General features: G+C 45.6%; 1 long non-coding RNA gene across 2 annotated transcripts in view; it reads left to right on the top strand.

The window, feature by feature from the left end:
- Positions 1-6: 6 nt before the first annotated feature.
- LOC142069694 (uncharacterized) overlaps positions 7-8,680 on the top strand; it is a 29,802-nt gene continuing 21,128 nt past the window's right edge. Inside the window, exon 1 of one of the 2 annotated variants that reach the window (XR_012665644.1) lies at positions 7-331. This is a non-coding gene — a long non-coding RNA (uncharacterized LOC142069694). The remainder of the gene's footprint in view (positions 332-8,680) is intronic. The other variant, XR_012665643.1, reaches the window with a different exon arrangement.

The following is an 8,680-nucleotide window of genomic DNA, read 5'->3' as shown; positions in this document are numbered from 1 at the left end:
CTCGGGGGCCGCTCCCAGCCCGGCGCGGTGCCGCGCCCCGGGCGGCGCGCACGTGGCTGCCGCTGGGCGAGGCGCGCTCCCGCCCCGGCCCCGGCGTTTTCTCTCCCGCGGTTCTCCGTCGCGGGTCACGGATCCCGCGTGAGACTGGCCGGTTCGGTTCCCTCCCTCCGCAGCTTCTGGCAGCAGCTGCCCGCAGGCAGGAGCCTGGGCTCGATGGAGGTTGGGCCTGACCCAGTCTCGCTCTTATGCCTAGTAAGGAATCTATAGGCCAAAAAACATTTCCTGGAGCCTTTTTTGTTCTCCGTGTTGTTACAGACCTACTGGTGGACAGGTATTTTGAAATTACCTAAATAATTGAAACTGGCATGATTATATTATTTGGCAAAAAATGTGGAATTTTAAAATAGCGTGCAGAATTTAATTTTGGCACAGCATTCCCCCAGGGGTACACCGTGAGAATAAAGCTTATCTGTGCAGGAGACAGATTTCTGGAGGTCCCAGCCAAGAGTGTAGAACAGGGGCTCTCAAACAGTGGGTCGGGGCCCCTTAGGGCATCACGAGGTTATTACATGGGGGGAGTCAGGAGCTGTCAACCTCCACCCCAAATCCCACTTTGCCTCTAGCATTTATAATGGTGTTAAATATATAAAAAGGTGTTTTTAATTTGTAAGGGGGGAGGGTCGCACTCAGAGGCTTGCTCGGTGAAAGGGGTCAAAAAAAGTTTGAGAACCACTGCTGTAGAATTAACTCCCCCACAAACAAGGACCATCACAAACGGAGTACCTTCTCCAATGGCAAGGACCGTTTCTTTGTCCCTGCCTTCTCTGAGAGAATACAACCACCCAGGTGGTGCTCTGTTTAATTTAGATGGAATAAATGCACCAGAGGTGTTAACATAACCCAGACAGTGTACAACATTAAACATGCTTAAATAGGTCCAGAACTTGGAAATACAGTCATCAGCCTACTTAGTACTATGGCAAAAACACCATTAAAAATCATGTTAACCTTTTATTAAAGCTAGAGAAAAGAAGAAAAAACAGTTAAAAGTATTTGAAATTTAAAATGTGTTAAGGGAGGCTTTAGTTTTAACAATATTCCCTTTTTCTTTAGCTGTATCTAGCGTTCAGAAGGAAAAAGTCCATGTTGCTTGACAGTATCTTGGATTTTTCCAAAGATAGTACTGTAATAACTGTCCTTTTGAGGAAAAGAGCAGAAGTAACTGAGATTGGCTGGAGATGTCTTTGCTGCTGCTGCTGTTAAAGTCCAATCTTAGAAGGAAAAGCCCCCTTGTTTGACAGCCTCTCCAAAGATGATGGTACAGTAACTGTTATCCGAGGTGGTGTTTGGGATTCATGTGGAGCTTGTTGGGGTGATGATCTGGGTCCCCCCCCCCCTCAGGATCAGGGTGACTTCCTGTTTGTTTTAAACCTGCTGCCTATTAATTTCATTTTGTGACCGTGTAGTTCTTGTGTTATGAGAAGAAGTAACACTTGCCTATTTACTTTCTCCACACCAGTCATGAGTTTATAGACCTATCCTATCGCCCCTTAACTTTCCAAGCTGAAAAGTCCTTATTAATCATTCCTCCTATGGAAGCTGTTCCATACCCCTGATCATTTTTGTTGCCCTTTTCTGAACCTTTCCCAATTCCAAAATATCCTTTTTGATGGGGTGACCACATCTGCATGCGGTATTCAAGATGTGGGTGTACTATGGATCTAAACAGGCAATATATTTTCTGTCTTATCATCTATCCCTTTCCTAATGATTCCTTGTGGCACCTTAAAGACTAACCAATTTATTTGAGCATGAGCTTTCGTGAGCTACAGCTCACTTCATCGGATGCATACCGTGGAAACTGCAGCAGACTTTATATACACACAGAGAATATGAAACAATACCTCCTCCCACCCCACTGTCCTGCTGGTAATAGCTTATCTAAAGTGATCATCAAGTTGGGCCATTTCCAGCACAAATCCAGGTTTTCTCGCCCTCCACCCCCCCCACACAAATTCAATCTCCTGCTGGTGATAGCCCATCCAAAGTGAAGGAGTACTTGTGGCACCTTAGAGACTAACCAATTTATTTGAGCATGAGCTTTCGTGAGCTACAGCTCACTTCATCAGATGTATACCGTGGAAACTGCAGCAGACTTTATATACACACAGGTTTCAGAGGAACAGCCGTGTTAGTCTGTATTCGCAAAAAGAAAAGGAGTACTTGTGGCACCTTAGAGACTAACCAATTTATTTGAGCATGAGCTTTCGTGAGCCACAGCTCACTTCATCAGATGTGTACCATGGAAACTGCAGCAGACTTTATAAGTACTCCTTTTCTTTTTGTATATACACACAGAGAATATGAAACAATACCTCCTCCCACCCCACTGTCCTGCTGGTAATAGCTTATCTAAAGTGATCAACAGGTGGGCCATTTCCAGCACAAATCCAGGTTTTCTCACCCTCCACCCCCCCACACAAATTCACTCTCCTGCTGGTGCTAGCCCATCCAAAGTGACAACTCTTTACATAATCAAGTCGGGCTATTTCCTGCATAGATCCAGGTTTTCTCACATCCCCCCCACCCCCATACACACACAAACTCACTCTCCTGCTGGTAATAGCTCATCTAAACTGACCACTCTCCAAGTTTAAATCCAAGTTAAACCAGAACATCGGGGGGGGGGGGGGTAGGAAAAAACAAGAGGAAACAGGCTACCTTGCACAATGACTTAGCCACTCCCAGTCTCTATTTAAGCCTAAATTAATAGTATCCAATTTGCAAATGAATTCCAATTCAGCAGTTTCTCGCTGGAGTCTGGATTTGAAGTTTTTTTGTTTTAAGATAGCGACCTTCATGTCTGTCATTGCGTGACCAGAGAGATTGAAGTGTTCTCTGACTGGTTTATGAATGTTATAATTCTTGACATCTGATTTGTGTCCATTTATTCTTTTACGTAGAGACTGTCCAGTTTGACCAATGTACATGGCAGAGGGGCATTGCTGGCACATGACGGCATATATCACATTGGTGGATGTGCAGGTGAACGAGCCTCTGATAGTGTGGCTGATGTTATTAGGCCCTGTGATGGTGTCCCCTGAATAGATATGTGGGCACAATTGGCAACGGGCTTTGTTGCAAGGATAAGTTCCTGGGTTAGTGGTTCTGTTGTGTGGTATGTGGTTGTTGGTGAGTATTTGCTTCAGGTTGCGGGGCTGTCTGTAGGCAAGGACTGGCCTGTCTCCCAAGACTTGTGAGAGTGTTGGGTCATCCTTTAGGATAGGTTGTAGATCCTTAATAATGCGTTGGAGGGGTTTTAGTTGGGGGCTGAAGGTGACCGCTAGTGGCGTTCTGTTATTTTCTTTGTTAGGCCTGTCCTGTAGTAGGTAACTTCTGGGAACTCTTCTGGCTCTATCAATCTGTTTCTTTACTTCTGCAGGTGGGTATTGTAGTTGTAAGAATGCTTGACAGAGATATTGTAGGTGTTTGTCTCTGTCTGAGGGGTTGGAGCAAATGCGGTTGTATCGCAGAGCTTGGCTGTAGACGATGGATCGTGTGGTGTGGTCAGGGTGAAAGCTGGAGGCATGCAGGTAGGAATAGCGGTCAGTAGGTTTCCGGTATAGGGTGGTGTTTATGTGGCCATTGTTTATTAGCACTGTAGTGTCCAGGAAGTGGATCTCTTGTGTGGACTGGACCAGGCTGAGGTTGGTGGTGGGATGGAAATTGTTGAAATCATGGTGGAATTCCTCAAGGGCTTCTTTTCCATGGGTCCAGATGATGAAGATGTCATCAATATAGCGCAAGTAGAGTAGGGGCTTTAGGGGACGAGAGCTGAGGAAGCGTTGTTCTAAGTCAGCCATAAAAATGTTGGCATACTGTGGGGCCATGCGGGTACCCATAGCAGTGCCGCTGATCTGAAGGTATACATTGTCCCCAAATGTGAAATAGTTATGGGTAAGGACAAAGTCACAAAGTTCAGCCACCAGGTTAGCCGTGACATTATCGGGGATAGTGTTCTTGACGGCTTGTAGTCCATCTTTGTGTGGAATGTTGGTGTAGAGGGCTTCTACATCCATAGTAGCCAGGATGGTGTTATCAGGAAGATCACCGATGGATTGAAGTTTCCTCAGGAAGTCAGTGGTGTCTCGAAGGTAGCTGGGAGTGCTGGTAGCGTAGGGCCTGAGGAGGGAGTCTACATAGCCAGACAATCCTGCTGTCAGGGTGCCAATGCCTGAGATGATGGGGCGCCCAGGATTTCCAGGTTTATGGATCTTGGGTAGTAGATAGAATATCCCAGGTCGGGGTTCCAGGGGTGTGTCTGTGCAGATTTGATCTTGTGCTTTTTCAGGAAGTTTCTTGAGCAAATGCTGTAGTTGCTTTTGGTAACTCTCAGTGGGATCATAGGGTAATGGCTTGTAGAAACTCGTGTTGGAGAGCTGCCGAGCAGCCTCTTGTTCATATTCCGACCTATTCATGATGACAACAGCACCTCCTTTGTCAGCCTTTTTGATTATGATGTCAGAGTTGTTTCTGAGGCTGTGGATGGCATTGCGTTCCGCATGGCTGAGGTTATGGGGCAAGTGATGCTGCTTTTCCACAATTTCAGCCCGTGCACGTCGGCGGAAGCACTCTATGTAGAAGTCCAGTCTGCTGTTTCGACCTTCAGGAGGAGTCCATCTAGAATCCCTCTTTCTGTAGTGTTGGCAGGGAGACCTCTGTGGATTAGTATGTTGTTCAGAGGTATTTTGGAAATATTCCTTGAGACGGAGACGTCGAAAATAGGATTCTAGGTCACCACAGAACTGTATCATGTTCGTGGGGGTGGAGGGGCAGAAGGAGAGGCCCCGAGATAGAACAGCTGCTTCTGCTGGGCTGAGAGTATAGTTGGATAGGTTAACAATATTGCTAGGTGGGGTGAGGGAACCATTGCTGTGGCCCCTTGTAGCATGTAGTAGTTTAGAAAGTTTAGTGTCCTTTTTCTTTTGTAGAGAAGCAAAGTGTGCGTTGTAAAACCTACTGACCGCTATTCCTACCTGCATGCCTCCAGCTTTCACCCTGACCACACCACACGATCCATCGTCTACAGCCAAGCTCTGCGATACAACCGCATTTGCTCCAACCCCTCAGACAGAGACAAACACCTACAATATCTCTGTCAAGCATTCTTACAACTACAATACCCACCTGCAGAAGTAAAGAAACAGATTGATAGAGCCAGAAGAGTTCCCAGAAGTTACCTACTACAGGACAGGCCTAACAAAGAAAATAACAGAACGCCACTAGCGGTCACCTTCAGCCCCCAACTAAAACCCCTCCAACGCATTATTAAGGATCTACAACCTATCCTAAAGGATGACCCAACACTCTCACAAGTTTTGGGAGACAGGCCAGTCCTTGCCTACAGACAGCCCCGCAACCTGAAGCAAATACTCACCAACAACCACATACCACACAACAGAACCACTAACCCAGGAACTTATCCTTGCAACAAAGCCCGTTGCCAATTGTGCCCACATATCTATTCAGGGGACACCATCACAGGGCCTAATAACATCAGCCACACTATCAGAGGCTCGTTCACCTGCACATCCACCAATGTGATATATGCCGTCATGTGCCAGCAATGCCCCTCTGCCATGTACATTGGTCAAACTGGACAGTCTCTACGTAAAAGAATAAATGGACACAAATCAGATGTCAAGAATTATAACATTCATAAACCAGTCGGAGAACACTTCAATCTCTCTGGTCACGCAATCACAGACATGAAGGTCGCTATCTTAAAACAAAAAAACTTCAAATCCAGACTCCAGCGAGAAACTGCTGAATTGGAATTCATTTGCAAATTGGATACTATTAATTTAGGCTTAAATACAGACTGGGAGTGGCTAAGTCATTGTGCAAGGTAGCCTGTTTCCTCTTGTTTTTTCCTACCCCCCCCCCCCCCCCGATGTTCTGGTTTAACTTGGATTTAAACTTGGAGAGTGGTCAGTTTAGATGAGCTATTACCAGCAGGAGAGTGAGTTTGTGTGTGTATGGGGGTGGGGGGGATGTGAGAAAACCTGGATCTATGCAGGAAATAGCCCAACTTGATTATGTAAAGAGTTGTCACTTTGGATGGGCTAGCACCAGCAGGAGAGTGAATTTGTGTGGGGGGGTGGAGGGTGAGAAAACCTGGATTTGTGCTGGAAATGGCCCACCTGTTGATCACTTTAGATAAGCTATTACCAGCAGGACAGTGGGGTGGGAGGAGGTATTGTTTCATATTCTCTGTGTGTATATAAAGTCTGCTGCAGTTTCCACGGTATACATCTGATGAAGTGAGCTGTAGCTCACGAAAGCTCATGCTCAAATAAATTGGTTAGTCTCTAAGGTGCCACAAGTACTCCTTTTCTTTTTGCGAATACAGACTAACACGGCTGTTACTCTGAAACCTAATGATTCCTAACATTGTTAGCTTTTTTGACTGCATATTTATACATAACTGAGTAATAATTAATTTAAACTACAATACAGACACTATTTCCCACATCCCTCAGAAGCTGTGCAAAGGCTTGAGGGAGTCAGGGTTAATAGAGGAGCTGAGGGAAAGGGAAGTAATTGCTGGGATGGAGCCTGGGAGTGAACTTGGACAGTTGTTGTGGGTGGGTGGGAGATGTATGGAACAGATTTTTTTGTTAGGGAGCTTTCCCCCCCCCCCGCAGACCCTGGCTGACCCCTAGCATTTCCCATTCAGTCAGGCATATAAGCCTGTGTCCCTAGAACCCTACTCAGCCACCCCTTCTCCCAGCATCCCAATGTCCCTATACCCCACTCAGCTACCCCCTATCTCCATGTAGCCTTGCACCCCCACTCAGCCCCTGGCTGAATGCTGTCACCCTACTAGCGCCTATGCCCCAGTCTGTCTCCCCACCATTAGCCTTCTGACCCTTAGTCTGTGACCTCCCCAGCAGCCCTGTGGTCCCCACTCTGTCCATCCCTCCTCACCCCATTCCTCCTCACATGGTCCCAAGGGCAGGGCACTGTGGGGAACTAGCCTCTCCCCAGCAGGCTGCTCCACCTGCCCTGTTCTGGCACCACAGCAGCCTCTGGTGGGAAAAAGATGTAATTACAGCACCTCCCCAGGATAATGTATTTTCGGGCCGGGGGGGAGGATCTGCAGGGGACAGGGGATTCTGCAGGTGCGCAGTGACTCACAAGGCCCCCACCAGAAATAAGACTTCAGTGGTTCTCAAACTTCACTGCATTGCAACCCTCTTCAGGGGCCAGGGAGTGAAGCCCAAGCCTCACCCTAGCTGAAGCCCTTGGGCTTCTGCTTCAGCCCCAGGCCCCAGCAAGTCACCCTGATCCTGGTTGGGGGAGACGACACAGCAGCCACAATGATGAAGCTCATTCCAGAACCCTCTGTCTGTTCTTTCATACTTTCGCCACACAATCTTTCTTTTAAGGACCCAGAAAGGGAGTGATAGGGGGTATAGCCCATCCCTTCATTATTTTGTCCACCAATAGGCCTAATATCCAACATACCAGTTGGCTCATTAACTTCCAGCCCTACATTTCCTGTTTTTATCAAGTGTTCGGTTCAACACAGTCCTTGAATCATATCGAGTTAGCCTAGTATGTTTGCCTTCTGTACCTTTTCCCATCACTTTTTATAGGTTATTGTAACGGGTTATGAACTTTTACATACTTTTTACAGTTGAGTTCACACTTTGGCTAAATTTGTAGGCTCATTTATTTCAACAGTGCATATATATTATAAAAACATTCCAAAACAGAATTCCACTGCACACACTTTTCAACGGGGGGTGGGAAAGGAAGAAAGAACAAACATGTGACAGATGTTAATCACATCACTTAATATTATGAATAACTCTATACCATCTTGCCTCCTATTTAATGTCAGACAGGAAATGGGACAGACATAGGCCTGTTGGTTAAAGAGTGGTCTTTATTTCCTGGCCCCCATCTTGTGGCAGGAGAGAGGGTTGCAAGAAATTAAACTCATGTGGTCAACGTCAGTATCAGCTGACACCAGTTACATTTTCTCTTTAAAAATACACAGCTAAAATGCAATATCATCCAAAACCAACCACCACCACTCACTAGTGGAAACAATTCTAACTGGAAATCAGGTGTTTTGAACAAGTAGTAAGGCATAAATTTCAGTTCCCTACAAATGGACCATGTGGAATTGTACAAACCTGTACTGATGAGAATGAATAACTAGGTTAGCACTGGGGTCTTAAAAGACCATGGTTTCAATAAGACCAAATTTCAAAGTGCAAGATATGAACTGAATGTGGATGGTAAAGTAATTCCATCCTAAAAGCCTGTGATCGGCTTGATTCTTATAAATCAGTGCAGTTTCAGTGCATGGAAAATCTTTAGTATCATTTGATTAGCAGTTAAGAGTCATCTCAATGGGGTGGATGCACAAGAGATTGTGTTTATGAAATACAGAAACATGAATGAATTTGTTCCCTTTTTGAAAACCACAAAATTATAAAGTGTCGGTTTTGTAAACACCACGCTTTGACTGTTAATAGGCTTATTCAAATAAATACACCAGATTACTTTTTTTTACATCACCATCTAATGATGTTAGTACTTAAATGTAAACACCTGTTGGTATAAGATACATAGGCTTTTATGGATTAAATAATAAGCCATATAT

This window comes from Caretta caretta, chromosome 20, assembly GCF_965140235.1.
Source record: "Caretta caretta isolate rCarCar2 chromosome 20, rCarCar1.hap1, whole genome shotgun sequence".
In the NCBI taxonomy this organism is placed as follows: Eukaryota; Metazoa; Chordata; order Testudines; family Cheloniidae; genus Caretta; species Caretta caretta.
The sequence above is the reverse complement of the archived record's forward strand: the minus strand, read 5'-3'. Positions and strand labels throughout refer to the sequence as shown.